Here is a 17,247-nt window from a genome sequence, read left to right on the forward strand (position 1 = left end):
TGGTGTTGTTAAAGGAGAACTTGCAGCGGGCTCAGCAGAAAATGAAATTTCAAGCCGATAAGAAGCGAAGGGATGTTCAGTTCAGCGTGGGGGACTTTGTATATGTGAAGATGCGGCCATACCGTCAGCGAACAGTAGCCAAAAGAATGAATGAGAAGCTGGCTCCAAGATTTTTTGGGCCATTTCAGGTGCTGGAGAAAATCGGCCAGGCAGCTTATAAGCTGAAACTGCCTCCTGAAGCAGCGATACATCCTGTTTTTCATGTATCATTACTGCGAGCAGCGTTGGGACCAACTCAAACAGCCACCCCACTTCCCCCAGGTTTGAAAGCTGATATGGAATGGATGTTAGAACCCGAAGAGGTGTTGGAGATACGGCCAGGAACGTACAAGACAGCCCCACAAGCGTTGATCAAGTGGAAAAATCTGCCAGAATTCGAAGCTACGTGGGAAGATTTTGGCGTCATACAGGAGCAGTTTCCAGATTTTCACCTTGAGGACAAGGTGCAACTTCGAGGGGACGGTATTGTTAGGTCTCCATTGACTTATGTCTACAGTAGGAAGGGTATAAAGGGTACACGTGTTGCTGATGTAGGGGAATGAGACTTTAGACAGTTAGTTATAAGAGAAAGGACTGTCTAGGAAAGGGTGCACAGTAAGAAACTGTTAGGGGTATATTCTAATCCAGCAGGGATGGGGAGAGGTAGGAAGAAAGTAGAAAATTGTAACCTGTTTGGGAGAGAACTAGGCTCTCGAATTTCCTAGCTATCAATACAATCAAGGCTCATCCATTTTTTCCACTCTGTTATTGCATTTTCTATTCTGTTTCTGGGTTATTTGTCACTTGAATTGCAGGTTCATCCTATCATGCTCCTATTCTTGGAGCACTTTGCGGTGCAGGGGTCTACTCTGCTGTCAAACTTCCAGAGGAAGATGGAGCCAATCATGATTAGCCTTCAACTAGAAGGAGCTTCAGGAGGTGATTGATTAAGTCTGTCACAAGAAATATCTATGAATAACTCAGGTTCAGAGAGGAACACAACTCTATAATGAGCTCTAGTACAGATAGAAGTCCATCTGGGTACATAGACATAACGAATAAACTAAAACCAGTCATGTGCATCATTAACAATCAAGTAAGGAATTCCACTCACTCCTAGTTGACCTTTCTCCACTTAGTATAGAAATATAGTCTTTTTATAATTAAATTGGAAGCAGAGGAAGCTTATATTAGGAGACTCAATTTCACAATCCTAGTAATCTTGGGCTCTTTTTCCCTTTCATAAGTATGGTTGATCATGTATGTAGTAATGCAAGTTACAGAAAACTAAAGGATTATCTTAACATTATGCTTATAACACTCCAATCGGTGTGCTTATTTATTCTATGAATTGCCTTCACATAGATAATAAATTTTAAAACTAACAAATCCAACAGCATTTTCTTTCACTTTTCCAATTTGGACACTGGAATTAAGTTATACTAAAGGCACTATATTTCTGTCTCAATTGAACACACAAAGAATAAAAATCAGACTTCATTCCCACTTTTTTCATTCTTCCTGATGGGAAAACACCAGTAGACTGAAGATGAAAAAAAAAAGTCTACAAAACTATGCACATGAACTTTTTCTCCTAGTTAATTATATCTCTTCTTTCCCTATGTTGTTTCTCACTTTTAAACACTTTGGATCCAAAAGCCTTGATTGGTTTCTTCTTCCTAATGTTTGCTTGTTCCAAAGTCAACATGCAACATACTGCATCAATGCACATAATATCAACTAATATCCTCCCACATAAGATAGGATTAAGCTTACATTAACGTTATGGCTACATTTAATACAAATGAACAACCATACTATCCAATATATATCACTAAAACAGAGGTTTACATTCAATCAGCTACAAGATAGACATGACCCCTCGCTTAACCCTGAGTTTAAGAACTTGAACAACTTCACCTTTACTAATATTACCTTTGGGTGTGCACCAAAAACAGTCAGCATCTGCATCAAAGTTCAGACCTAAGAATGAGTAATGCTAAAGATAAGTATATGCTTCAAAACCGTTCCTTTCTTCTCTTCTCTTTATATATTCTAAATCTATTAAAAAACTATATAGAAAGGTTGATGAGCCAAGTACGGAAAACAAAGAAAAGAAATATACTTTTCGTCTTTCTCTTTCGGGTAACTCTTTTCCTAAGTTCATTAACCAAACGGAACAAGATCAAACTCGGAAAAGATACAGAAACCCAGAAGATCAACATGATTTCAATAATAGTAAACCAAATATGAAATCTCATTGAATCAAGAAATTCACTCCTAAGATCAAGAATTAAACAAAAACCCACATTCTAAATCCTCCCTAATCGAACAACTGACTCAAAGTCAAATCAAGAAACACCGAAAAGTATGAAGAACCAATTACCACTAACTAAATCACAATCATTGGCAAAGTGCGAAATCAAAATAAATAACAGAAACCCAAATCAAGAAAAAGCAAAAATAAATAAACAAACCGCATCGGTAGAATTGTTATCAGCATCCATCTCGGGTCGGAGCTTAGCATAAAGCTGAGGGCTGCGATACAAAGAACCAGTCGCGGGTCGATGCTTGATGACTGGAACGACGTCAAAGGAGACAGAACCCATGTAGAGCAACATGCCAGAGATGTAAAGAAGCGGAGCGAAGAGAAAAACTCCCTGGCGGCGAATAAGTACAGAAAGAATGTGCCAGGTGAATCTCTGGAGCAAGCTCCGACCAGGTGGATTAAACCGACCGGTCTTGGACCGGCCGTGGCGCAACCGAGGCGACTGAGGCGGCGAAGGCGTGGTGTGGCCACTGCTCGGCAGCCTATTATATGGGTGCATTTGGGATCGATCGACTGGGTGTTTGGAAGAGATAAGAGGCTTTGAGAGACAAGTGTTAGGGTTTAGGTTTATAAGTATATATTTATATTTAATAATAAATTTATTTATGTTTTTATTATATTGTATGTATGGATAAAATGATGTGTAAATTATAAAACAAGTATGGTTAGACATTAGGATAATGTTGTAAACACATCAGCATTAATTTTAATAAAATTTTAAAAATTAAAATAAAATTAGAGGGAAAAATGAGCTCCAAAAGCTTAATTTTTTCCCTCCAATATATACGTAGGTAAAAATCTTTACCTACCAACTTTATTGGTAGCGAAAAATATATTTGAAATAGTTTATATATTTTGTAATATTGACCTACGCATAGTTCGTACCATTAAATATTGGTAGGTAAAAGTCACATTTACCTACAAATAAATATAAGTAGGTAAGGAATTGGTTGGCAAATGCCGTACACATCATATTATTTACTCCACATAAGCTTCCAAATAAGCATTTATAATAATAAAATAATATAATGAAAATAAAAAATGGGGGGAAAATTGAGCGGGAATGGTTAAAAAATTTCCCTCCATAATATACGTAGGTAAAGATCATTACCTACTGATATTATTGGTAGGTAAAGCTATGTTCTGAAATATAATATAATGGACTAGCATTTACCTACTAATATTATCTACCAATAAATATTGGTATGCAAAACATTACTTTACCTACCAATATATATTGGTAGGTAAAGATCAGATTTCTTGTAATGACAGAAGGTCACAAGCCTAGAACCCAAGCTCGGGTCGTTGGGCCTAGCACCTAAGGCTCACATACCAGTAGAGACTTAACATCTTCCCAAAGGTTTCTATCATGCATTATCCACCACGATCTAGAGAAACAATGAGAAGACCCACAATCTCATAATAATGGGGAGGTGGACACGTATCTCCACTACCTGATAATCGTGTACCAAACCACGATCCCAGTACTACTGGTCATGTAATAGCCCCTGGGTACTATAAATAAAGGACCCAGGGCTTCATTGCAAAGGAGGGATTTTTCTGGAATTTTGGAGATCTAAAGAGAATTTGGGGAGAAATTCTGGGAAAGTGAGAACGAGTGAATACTTTGGTTTAAAAGTGTAATTGTCGAGTGATTCAATACTATAAGCTAAGTGGATTAGGTTATTACTGTTCATCAGAACAGGGTTGAACCACTATAAAATTCCTGTGTGTTTATTTAAGATAATCGTACTCTGTCATTTATTCTATTTATTTCGTTCAAAAGGTGTCGTATACTGTACATACGACCATTGGCCAATTTCACAGGTCAACATAATCATATTTATATTCCACTGTGATTACATCACTATAAATACGATTAGATATATGCTTGGGATTTAATAGAAGTTTATATTTAAAAAAATAATCATGAAAATAAAACATGTGAGCAAAGTGATTGACTAAGTAAAAAAATGATTTCTATTTTTTTATTCATAATAAATGAGATTACAAAGAAATTAAGTTTTGATTAGGGCATTAAACCCCAACACAATATGCATACTAGGATGAGGAGGAACAAGAGTCCATGTGTTATTCCTCATAAAAGCATCAAATTCTTCACACATATCTTGTTTCCAATGTGGTTGTTGTAACACCCTAAACTCCAAGAACCGTTACGGTGTGCCTTGTAAACAGTGCTAAACTCGCTAATCGAGTCATTTGGCCAAAATTGTGTAACTAAGTGTTATCCCCGTTTCCTGCTAGGCGCCCGGGTCTGCGCTTCAGGCCCACAGGCTGGCCAAATGAGTTTGGGCCCAGCCCAGGCCCGTTTGGCAAAAATTATAATAGATATCGACAGCCTAATTTTGGGTGAGGCCCGAAAGGCGTCTGGGGAGTATTGTTCGGGACGGTTATCCGGGAGATGGTATGTTTGGCTTCCGGATAACAGTCGGGATCGATGTGGATAATCCTGAAGCCTGGTAAACGGTCCGGGCTCCTGGTGAATGATCCGGGCCCATGGTAAATGGTATGGGACCTCGACGAACGGAGAAGGACATGGGTAAACGAACCCGGGTCTGTTCTCCAGGGTCGCACTACTACAAAATACCCTTTACGGGACACTTTTTTAGGACACGCACATAAATACAAGTCCTTAAAAATAATTATGGAATTTTTAGGACTCTCAATGAGAGTCCTGAAAAAACACAATTTAGGACTCGCAATGAGTGTCCTAAAAAAATATGCGAGTCCTAAAAAAATCTAGGCTAAAAAATGAATGTTTTACTTAACAATTTTAAGGACTTATTTTGGAAGTCTTTAATACTCTTTAAGGACTCGCTTTGCTTGTCCCAAAAATACTTGGGCTGAAAAATTAGGAATGGTGACTTTTAAAGACTCGCTTTGCGAGTCCTAAAAGAATATTAAAGACTCTCGAAGCAAGTCCTTAAAATTGTTAGGTAAAAAAGCATAAAATTATTTTCGGTAACAATTATTATAAGTTTTAAGAGAATTTGTATAGTTTTGATTTTTAAAATTATTTTTTATAATATTAGGAATATCACATTTTTTTTATCTGAATAATATACTCTTATTTTTATTTATAAAATAAATAAATAAATAAAATATAAGTGCTAAAAATCCCTTTCTCTCTCCCACCCTACTCGATCCATACTTGCCTTTCTCCATCTCTCTCTCACACATGCTCTCTGCTCTGCTAGGGCCGAACGGTTGCCCTCCGATGGTCGCCGGTGTGCAGACACCCGATCAGGAGTACCAGACGCCGCTGAAAGCAGAAGCCTCCAGCTGGTGGAGCGGTGGCCTTGCAGGGGTCGCGACGGTGGTCTCTGCTCTAAGTATGCTTTCTTTAACATTTGTTTTTCCATATGTATATAGATTTGAGAAATATATGTATAAATATTATATATATGAATAGATTTATAATGCCTATATATTCTGTTTTGTAAGGTTTCGTATGAAGTTGTTTGGAGGCTTTGATGTATTCCAATTATTTGGCTTGGTGTATTTTGAGATTTGGGATTCGTTGGCTTGGTGGCTGTGTGATTTGGGATTTAAATTTTTGCTTGTTTATCTTAAAATTTTCTTGTAACTCTAGGATATTTTCTGGTTAGTTTCTGATATTATCTTTTGGATGTTTTTTTGTCTTGAGCTGGAAAGTAGTGTAAGGAAACCAGGGCATATAAATCTCTTAAACTAATGGTTGATGCTCTTCAAGTGTTTGAGAAATTGATGCAAAGAAACTACAGAATATGATTTAATGAAACTATGAGTGATTCTAGTTATTGTGTGCTCAAATTACTACTGCCTTTTGTTATATAATATATATTTATAATTATATAACTCTTTCGTGGCCTCTCTTTATTATATTGAGCTTTTTCTTAGTATATAACATGGTAGCTATTTGTGTGTATATAATGTATATATATATATATATGCTATACTATACATATGCAGGAGTGCTTAAATGGAGAATTTCTTCAAGTTGGTCTCAAGTTTGCTCCACTAGCTGGATATCACTGGTATCTTCACATCTTTTCTTTTGATCATTTTATAAGTTGTATTAATCAAATTATAGGTAGTGAAAACCATTTTTTTGATAGATTTTGAGCTTAGTTTATTTTGTTTCGAAGGGTCACATTTCTCTTTTTGTCATTTAACCTCCTTATTGGAAAAATCATAGCTTAATAATTTTTCAGAATAAATAAATAAATAAACTAGTTCAGGTGTAAAACGATTATTAGGTGGTTATCTGATAGTTGGAAACAAAAGATTTAACTTAATTGAAAGCAATAAAAAAGAGAAAAGAGTAACAACAAGTCTTGAGCTTTCAAAACTCTCTCAATGATTTTCTTACTTTGAATAATGTAAAATGCTAGTCTACAGATAAGAAACTGATCTGGTTATTATACATAGGACTTAACCAAACTTACTAAAATTAGTAAACCTAGGACTAATAACTGAATAAACAACCTTGTATTTTATATAAAAATAAAGTCTTCTTGAATTGAGTGTTGTCATCTTGATCCTTTGAAACTAACTTGTATATTAGGTGTCAGATTTGGACACTGATTTTGTTTCCTTTGCTCTGTGTGCAGGTTTGATGGAGATGGGTATATATATTGACTTCATTATTCTAAGAACTTATTTAATGAGTATATATATTGACGTCTTCAACAAGAAGAATACTTTGAAGCTCCCAAATTCATGAAGGTAATAATAACAAGAATTACTTAAGAATTTGATTAATTTTCAATCATCATTTAGGCTCAAGTTGTCAGGTGTTTGAATATTCATGAAATCAAAGTTTTCTTCAAAATTATTGGCTCTCCCTTGTAATAATAATGCTTATGAAAGATTAATTACAGTGTCCAAAGTAATTTCTGAGTTGTAAGATTACAAAATATGGTTTAATTAATTGAGCTTAGATTTCAAATTAATGTTTATTAGTTTCAAACTTCATTTGATTTTAATGCAAACTTTCAGATTGGAGACCTGAAAGGGCATTTTGGATTACTCGCGGTGATCATGCAAATTCTGAGAGCAAAGCTCAAAGTATTAGATCTTTCGTATAGAAATGGAACAGGTATAATTAAGCACAACTCTACTACACATCTGGTACTGAAATATCTGTCTTCATGTGAATGTAATTTTAGAAATTAGTCAATCCTAAATGTAGAATATAAATAAGGATTGGTAAAATAAAGTGAAGCCTAAGAATGCAAACTTCACGCCATTGAAGTTTGGTACACTCAATCTCTATTAACAATTTTATTATTTTTAAGTGAGTTATGTCGGCAATGATAGGAATGTCCTAAGGAGGCTTTATGAGTGATCTTTTTCATGCCAAATTAGTGATCTCTTTAAACTGTATATTAGTCCAAATTTGAAACTTGTGTGCACAAAATGTTAGTTGTTATTCATATCTTGGCTTCCTTTGTAACTGTATAACATGAATTTGTAGAGCTGAGGATTATGTAATTTTTCTTGAAATGTACAACTAGTAGTACTACTGTAAAACAATCACATATAGCTTCTTAAGTGGACTCAGTCCTCCTTAGCTTAGCTATACTCAAAACTCAATTAATATTTAACTAATCTTTATGATTTGATTTACCTTAATTATTGTTGTGGTCTACAGACTACTCATCTCTAAATTAATAAGTGTAATTATAAATAATTAATATAGGAATATCTTGGACCATGCCATGGTTATATTTTACTAATTTATATTTTGATGCTTTCATTAACTCATTATTTTGAGCAGCACGAGAACTAGAAGTTGTACAGTGTTAGAATTTTTTCTTTCTACATATACATATGCAAAACAGCTACATCTACTTGTTGTAGTATCATAAGGAAGAATAAATTGTTAGTTTCTTTTTCTTGTGTGATGGTTTTGATTGCTGGAGTCTTTTTTAGTAGTTCTTGCTATTGTGGATTTTATTCCTGCACTGCAGCAATAACATTTAGACTATTTTTTTTCTTGAAATTGGTCTGTTATTATAAGCACTATGAATTGCTTTTGTAAATATTCTCACTGCCTTTACTTCTCACGTTTGCCACTGTTAATAGGATGATGTGGACGTCCATGACAGTTTAGCTGCTGAAGCTGAACATGGTGATGCTTCCAGAAAGGAAAGGTCCTCAGTTCAAGGTGTAGAATAGGTAATTAATACCAAACATGTTTCATGTAATTCAAAATTGATTGCAGTTTTACTTTCATATATTTTAAAGATTTTTATTAGAGCTTATCTGAGTTTGAATTATAAAAAAATAGTTTCCTTGTTGCGTTAAGACTTCTTAATTATGGCTATCTGTCAAATATTTTTGTACTTAGTGGAGTTTGAATATCTTAGATATTCATCCGTAGTGAAGTAGGTTCAGGGAATTCTGTGTGCTGCGGTGATAACGGAAGGTTGAAAACTTGCATGTCTTAGTGAAGTAGGTTCTGAGAATTTTGTGTGCTGCGGTGATATATGGATAAAAACCTGTGTGTTGTTTGATTTGTTTGACATGTTGGTGTTGATTGTGACATATGGCTAGGCTAGTAAATTAGGGGATGTGCTGTCCGATTTTCTATAGATTTTTTTGTACTTAGTTTTGTGTGGAAATATGAAAAATATGGCTGCCACAATGATAAATTTGTGATCCGGATATTTAACATTTGACCGCCTAATTAATAATTAAGTTGAATTTAAATTTTGCTACTAATCACAAAATTTGCTTAATCCGAGCCTCAAAAGAGCCGATTTAGAGTAACTATGTGATCTAATGCTATCACAGATTTGTGCTTTCGAGATTATAAGTGCAGGAGAGGTCTTTCTAGAATTTGAATAAAATCCTCATCTTTTCTCTCCCAAATGAGTAAAACAGGTTGCTGAATAAACACCATCCGTGAGATTTTAGAATCATACATATAATATAACATTCTGAAAATTAATCTTAGAAAGATCCTTCAACGGTGTTTGTTCTGCCATTTATGTACTGGATGAATAACATTTTATGAAATAGTACTATCTAACAAGATATTGTTTGCTCCTTGACTATATGAATACCTATAATGATAATGATAGTTTAATTCTTGCATTTATTATATATATATATATTTATAATTGTTGTGTGTGTCTACTTATTTATAAGTTTGAATTATAATATATTTATAATTAAAGAACTTTTTTATAATGTGCAGGTCTATTGAGATGCATTTCTTTGGCGCAATACTAGACAACATTGACAGTTGAAGTTTTTAGAATAAAAAATATATTTCACTAACATTGTATACATTTCTTGTTTAATATTTGGTGATGATAAAATTTGATTGTAGTATAAACTATCATGTAATATGATTTTGTAAGCCGAGTAGACTAAATACTGAAATGATATTTTTGAGTAATTAATAAAAAATTATTTTGTTGTATTTTCTTTTGAAATTTTAGAAATCTAACATATATAATACATTTTGGACACTCAAAGAGATATATTTTTTCTAAATCAAAATGAAAATTGTAGAAGCATTTTTTTTTAAAAAAAATTACTTTTAAGGGCATGCAAAGCGAGTCCTAAAAAATTACTTAAAGCACTCAACCAGATTTCTTAGGACTCGCATTGCGAATCCTAAAAACATTCTTTTAAGACTCGCAATGTGAGTCCTAAAAACTTAATTAAAGGCACTCAATCAGATTTTTTAGGACTCACACCAGATTTTTTAGGACTCGCAACACGAGTCCTAAAAACATTCTTTTAGGACTGGCAACGCGAGTCCTAAAAAACCTTAGTTTTTAAGACTCTCACATAGAGGACTCGCGCCCCACGAGTCCTAAAAACTTTTTTAAGACTCGCAATGCTAGTCCTAAAAATCATTTTTTGTAGTAGTGTCGGCAGGATAAAGCATCCGTGACCCTGACTTCCTCCCATGAAGCGGGGAGTTGTCCCCACGTTTCACCTGTAGAAAAGGCCACCTCGGGATTGCACGCCGTTGGTTCAGACTTGCACCGCCACTACTCTGACCGATCTTGTCCCCTGAATCTGCCTCATAACTCGAGATGCCCAGACCAAAGCTCCAATTTGTCACATGATAGATATGGTTTGGGCTGGCCCAGTGGGCTCAGATTAATGTATTTCTTTTATGTTTTAATCCTTTGTATTGGGCTTCCGATAGAGAAGCCAGTAGTATTTATTCCTTTATTGGGCCTGGGTCAGCCCTGCCCCAGCCTAGTGCACCTGTGAACCTATAAATACATGTAACAGGGCACTGGAGAAAGGGATCTTTTTAGCGTGTATACAGTTACTCTGCTGAAAATGATAAGAAACTTCATTGTTATAGATTCTCTAAGCTCTAATACAACTATCTCGTGGACTAAGGCTCGTTAACGCCCCAACCACGTAAAAATCTGGCTTACAACTTCTAAACCCTTTCTCTTTAGTCTCTCTTATCTTTTACTATTGTAGTTTTCGAAAAACTCGGTAAACACTAAGTATGATTAGCAGTTTAGGGATTAAATTTTTTGGTTAAGATATAACGTTTATTATATACATTGGGATCCCAAAAATATAATTTAAGAGTCTATTACAAGAAAAATATTTACAACAGGTCGATCTAAACGGCAAAACAGGGTTTAACCCTAGTTCCTCTTTCCAACCTCGACCGTGGTGGTCGAGCTTCTGCATATGCACACATCATCACCTAAGCTCTCCAACTCAAGGATGGTCTAGCTTTCTTTTGCCTTTACCTGCACCACATAGCACCCGTGAGTCGAAGCCCAACAAGAAAACTCAATATGCTCATGAACAGTTATAACATGTCATCAAATCATAAGGCACATGCCTAGCAAATACATCCTTATTCAAGCAGGAAAATGAGTTCACGTAATGTTGAGTATAACACATCAACCGATGATCATAATAATCATCCAGGGCTTTTATCCCAAAATAGAAGAGTGATAGTTGTAATAGTCACTAAGGTCGATTCCGTTCCCAATAGCCATGTGACGATAGGGTCATCGAGGCTTATAGATAAGTGATCCTTTCACTAGCTTAAACAGGATAGGTGCATGATGACTAGTCACCAAGATAACCTACCTCATGACCACAGAGTCATAACCATGAGATTCCGCTCCCTAGCGATGTGACAAACAGCCACCTAGGCCTTTGGCCCTGGCTCTGAGTAACTAGCTTAGACTAGTCAAGCGCTTATAATTTTCATCGACCTTAGGGTCGATCCAACATTAATGTCCCTAGAGGCATTCAACGCTGATATCGATTAGATCTAATCTTTATCGGCCCTGCGTTCATGACGCTTATGCCATTTTCGGCTCTTAGGTCAGTGATGTGTGACCAGTGCCGTCCCTGACTAATCAGTGCCATATACAAGTAAACAACATTCGCAAGCATTTAATATGCAATCAATGTCCATATTTATCAATGTCCATATGTCAAATATCCGAGTACAGGGCATTCAACATGCTTACTTAACAATTGCTAACATAATTAGGACCATGCACAAACACAGAGGCTCAAGCTCTGAACCATCTCATATTCAATATTCATAGCATGCCCTAATCACATGTTTCTCGTGCATCACATTTAATCGCTTGACATGCCTCAACAATAACCATGCATGTCACATTTAAACATCCAACATGCATCAAGAATAACCATGCATGTCATATATACACAGGGTGCAGTTTTCTTACCTTTGGTCCAAGCACAGGTTACCAATAAACGAGCCACAAGCACGATCCCGATTCCAAGCCTCTAGCGATAACCTAGTCACAACCACAAATGATGATCCAATGAGTTTAAGTTCTAAAACCCACCACGGAACCAAAACCTAGCCTCCAAGACAACAAACCCCACCAATCCGGGTAGTAGGAATGATCCCGAGGCCTAAAACCAAGTTCCCGAGGCCAAAACATCCAAACGGGCTCAACACCCTGCCTGAGCCGCGGCCCTAGCACCTTGAGCCACGGCCCCCAGCCACACCAGGAGCAAGGGCCGCGGCGCCCCTCACTCAGGGCTGCGGTGCCTAGCAAGGCCAAAATGCCTCCACCTGCTTCTTCGAGCTAGGGCCGCAGTGCCCAAGAACAGGGTCGCGGCCCAACCTCGGACCAGCCATTTTTCTCCATTTCCAACCTTTTAAAACCTCCCAAAAACATACCTAAACACCTCTAAATCCAAAAATCAAAGTTCCCAAACATCCCCATGATCCAAAACCCATAAAACCCAAGATTCAAATCTAACAAATACTCATCAAAACACAAAGTCCAATTCAAGCTTAAAAGCTTTAAAAACTTAAAACTTGAATTACCTCCAATTGAGTTGTTTCCACCTAAATCCTTCGGCTAATAAGCTTTTCATCTTCCCTAGGATCGCTATGCCTCAATCCTTGCTTGATTCCGAGTCCTAGAACTCAAGTTATCTTCGAAAATGATATCGGGAGACAAAAATGGAACCTTGAGGGAGAGAGACGTACAGAACGTTCTTTTATTCTTTTAAAAGGTTACTTCAAGCTTAAGTAGCCTCAACCAAATCCTAACGCTCGGGGTCTCGAAAACACTCCTGGGGGCAAAATAGTCAAAACCTCCAGAATTTCCCCCTGATCTTACTAACTCCCAATTTATCACCAAATATTAATTCCGATTACCCAATAACCCGGTAATGCTCTAAATACCCCTTGACTCACTTCGAGTCAAGAAGAAATCCTGTTGTGACTTTCCCACTAGCTTACCTCCTAGGATCGTCTCGTGCTGGGTAACCCTGGCATAACCAAATAATAATAAAGCACCACACACATATCACATATATGCCAAATATGCCTGAAATGTCCAAAATATGAAAATCACCCGATTACTCAGAAATGAGTTCACATGCATATTTAATGCACCTAAACATGCATATGATCATTTAATAACACAATAAATCAATTATGGCCCTCCCGGCCTCCTAATCAAGGTCTTAAACCTCATTAGGAAATTTCGGGCATTACAATTGTCCAAGTGCTTCAGAGACAAATGATGGTGTATTGAATATGGTATTGACAGTAAAAGCGTGAGGGCATGTAATAAGGGCCCGAGGTTTATAGACGCCAGCCTTTTCTCTGGTGGTCATTAGGTGAATGGATTGAGTTGGTGGTTTGAAGATGTGAGGCGATTGAGAGGGTTGGGTGGGGATGGGATTGATGGGAGTTGGATGTGTATAGGGACGACAGGGGGTGATGATGTTTGAATTTTTGACTGATTGTTGCAAGGTTCTGAGTTAAAATAAAAACTTGGTGATGTTACAGGGGTGGTAGAGCATGTGGCTGAATTAGGAACATCATCACTTGGTGCAAAGTCACTTGGAGATATAGTGTAGTTAGGAACCCATTGAGAGTAACTAAATGAAGAGTCAGAAACATGAGTGAAGGATGACTTACTTTGAGGTGTTGGAAAACCATTCTTGAATATGAATTCAGCTTCATTGAAGTGTACACTTTGTGCAATATATATCCTGCCACTAGGGTGCAAACAATTATACCCTTTATGATTAGGACTATATCCTATGAACACATATGGGACTGATTGAAATTGAAGTTTATGTTTATTATAAGTGTGAAGGTGAGGGTAACAAGTGCAACCAAATACTCACAGTAAATGAATATTTGGTTTCTTGTTGTGGATGAGTTCTATAGGTGACTTATGACGTAGGGTATAAGTACTAAGATGATTTATTAGAAGGCATCAGTGTGAAAAGCTTCCCACCAGCACAAGAGAGGCTTGTGAGCATGGGAAAAAAGTGTGAGACCTAGTTCAATAATATGGCGATTCTTTCTTTTAGGCTTTCCTTGTTGATGAGTGTGTGGACATGGGTGAGTGAATTTGATGCCTTTTGAGGTGAAAATGGGCTGTTGAATTGTCTTTCAACATAGGATAGAAAATTAAGAGTTATTGTGGTGACTTCAGATTTGAGACACCTTGGATAAATCCAAACAAAAGTTGTCAAGTCATCTATAAATTGCATATAATATATGTATCCTTTGTGAGAGAGTGATGGAGTAAGCCCCCATACATCAATATGGGTTAATTGAAATGGTTTTGTGGTGTGTTTATTAGATGGTTTCTAAGTCAAGTGCCTAGATTATCCAATACGACATGCATAACAAAAATCAAAAGTTGAAGCACAAGCTAACTTTTCATTGATTTTGATTTTGTGGAATATATTTTGAATGGGATGTCCAAGTCTCATGTGCCAAACATTGGATGAGACTAGTTTTTGATGGAAAGATAAAAACCTAACAACATACTTAGGATTAAACGCATCGGTGGAGTAAGAAAGAGAAAGTGAATGGCATGACTTTGCACGTGATGATGTAAGTTGATAAAGACCATTGCTAAGCTGCCCATGGACGAGCACCTGCTTCGTAGCTCGATCCTTAATGAAACAACAGTCAGAAAAAAATTCAGCAACAACATTATTGGAGTTAGTGAGCTGGGAAATAGAGATGAGATTCTTGGTAATTTGTGGGACACAAACAACATTAGAAAGATGCAATGGTGGGTGATTATTATGTGAATGGAATAGCATAGAGCCAGTGTAAGATACAGGAAGAGACAAACCATAACCTAAGACCAGCTGTGTTTTGCCTTTGTAGGCATGAGTGTCAGTGAGTGTGGCTTGATCATTGGTGACATGGGCAGAGGCACCACTGACAAAGTACCAGACATTATCATTTGGTTCAGTAGCTACAATGTATGAATGTTGTATTGGTGGTATGAGGTCAGCTATTAATGGGTGGGTTAGACGAATGATGTGGCGGACCAGTATATTGCACATCAAATCGGTGGTATCACTTTGGAGCGGAGTGACCGGAAGGAAAGCACAATTGAAAAATGGGTATGTTAGAGCTAGATCGTCCACCACAACGACCTCTACCTTAGCCACGAGTATGAGAAAAGGAGCCAAAACCATGGTGGCCATCATTGTTGTAACCTCGTTTGGTTGCGGTAGCAAAGCTTGCTTGGGACACTGGAATGTCAGTGGAGGAGTTCAATTGTTCTAGCCTCATTTCCTGGCTTTGAAGCATAAATTGGACTTCCTGCACAGTGACTGTAACACCCTGATTAGCCAAGACCGTTACATTGTGTATTTTAAATAATGCTTAACTCGCTAAACGAGTCATTATGCCATAAACGTGTATCTAAATGTGTTTAACGGTCCAGGGTTAAAAATTTCGATAAAAAGGTATGGAGATTTCATTAAAATGATAAGTTGTAAATGGGATCCCATGATAAACGTTTACAAAGTTGTTTATAGTTTCAAAAAGGTCATTACAACTCAAAAGTTAGAACCCTTCGACCTAAGCGGAAAAAATAGGGCTTAACCCTCCTCTAAGAAACCTTGGTCGTGGTGGTCAAGCAGCCACATATGTACAAGTTGCCACCTAAGCCCTCCAACTCATGGCTGGTCCAGCTTTCCTTTCCCTTTACTTGCACCACATAACACCCGTGAGCCAAGGCCCAACAAGGAAACTTAAACATGCTCATAGGCAGTTAATAACACATTTCCAAATCATAATAAACATGCCCTGTAGTAATAACCCTGCTCATGCACGCATACTATTTATAAAAATGACTACAACTTCATATAGGACCAAATGCCCTAATTAAATTAATAACTGAATCATATCGAGGCCCACTGCCCAAGTACATGACTAATAATTCACACTGGGGTTCAACGCCTTAGGATCTGGGACTAATAAGTCACCCTAGGGCCTATTGCCCTATCCTCTAAATAACCAGCCTTGGAGTTGGCCCAACGTTCTTAGCGCTTTAGTTTTCCATGACCATTGGGTCGAACAAGCATATAATGTGCTCCTAATTAGATCTAACCATATCGACCAGCGCTCTACGTGCAATTGCCGCCCTTAACTCATAAGTCAATGCTGTTCGACCAGCACTCAACGCTATTGCCGTCCTTGACTGATAAGTCAATGCTTTTTTTTTTTCCCATTATACAATGCTAACAAGCATTCATCACATAACAAATATCCATATAAAGAGCACTCAACATGCTTAATCAATAATATCAGGCATAATCATCCGCATTTGCAGGGGCCAACGCCCAATCTAAACTATATTCAACATTCAGGCCAAGCCCTAATCATGTACATCACGTAATGGGTGCAGTTTACTTACCTCATGTCCAAGTGTAATGTAATATAAGAATGACTCTCAAGCACTATCCTGATCCCGAGCCCCTAACGATAACCTAGTCACAAACAAGTATAGAATCCCATCAATAACAAGCAAACACAGGCTTTAGGACCAAGTCCTAGCCTCCGGGACATCGAATTCTATTAAATCGGGAAGTAGGATCGATCCTGAGCCCTAAATTTTGAGTTCCCACACTCAAAACCTCCATTGGCCAAAAACTGCCATTTGTGCTGCGACTCACCCTATTAGGGCTGCAGTGCCCCACGCTAAGAGCTGCGACTCTCACAACCAGAGAGCCCAGCCTAGACGACTGAGTTAATGAGGGTCGCAGCACGACCCCGTGAACTCAGATTTCTCAGCCCAAAATCTTCTCAAAATCATCCCCAAATCCATACCAAACTCACCATTCAATCACATAACATCCATAGAAACTCTCAAGCATCAAACCCTGCGGTTCGGATGGGTCAAAAACTCACAAAACCGTGAAATCCAATTCAAAACTTAAGAAAATGGAAACTCAGAAATTTAAATCTTAATTTACCTCTGATTATGTTGTTTCGCGCTAAATCCTCCTGCTATCAAGCTTCTAATCTTCCCTAGAATCATTACGACTTTAACCTTGCTTGAATCCGAGACCTAAAACTCTAGTTTCCTTTGAAAATGCAATGAACG

At 37.3% G+C, this 17,247-nt stretch overlaps 1 long non-coding RNA gene across 1 annotated transcript; it reads left to right on the forward strand.

Moving 5' to 3' along the window:
- Positions 1-5,670: 5,670 nt before the first annotated feature.
- On the forward strand, positions 5,671-5,907 carry LOC133819499 (uncharacterized). Its single transcript, XR_009886379.1, has 2 exons — positions 5,671-5,721; positions 5,834-5,907. It is a non-coding gene; the product is annotated as an uncharacterized LOC133819499 (long non-coding RNA).
- The last annotated feature ends 11,340 nt before the right edge of the window (positions 5,908-17,247 follow it).

Source organism: Humulus lupulus, chromosome 1 (genome assembly GCF_963169125.1).
Source record: "Humulus lupulus chromosome 1, drHumLupu1.1, whole genome shotgun sequence".
Classification (NCBI taxonomy): domain Eukaryota; kingdom Viridiplantae; phylum Streptophyta; class Magnoliopsida; order Rosales; family Cannabaceae; genus Humulus; species Humulus lupulus.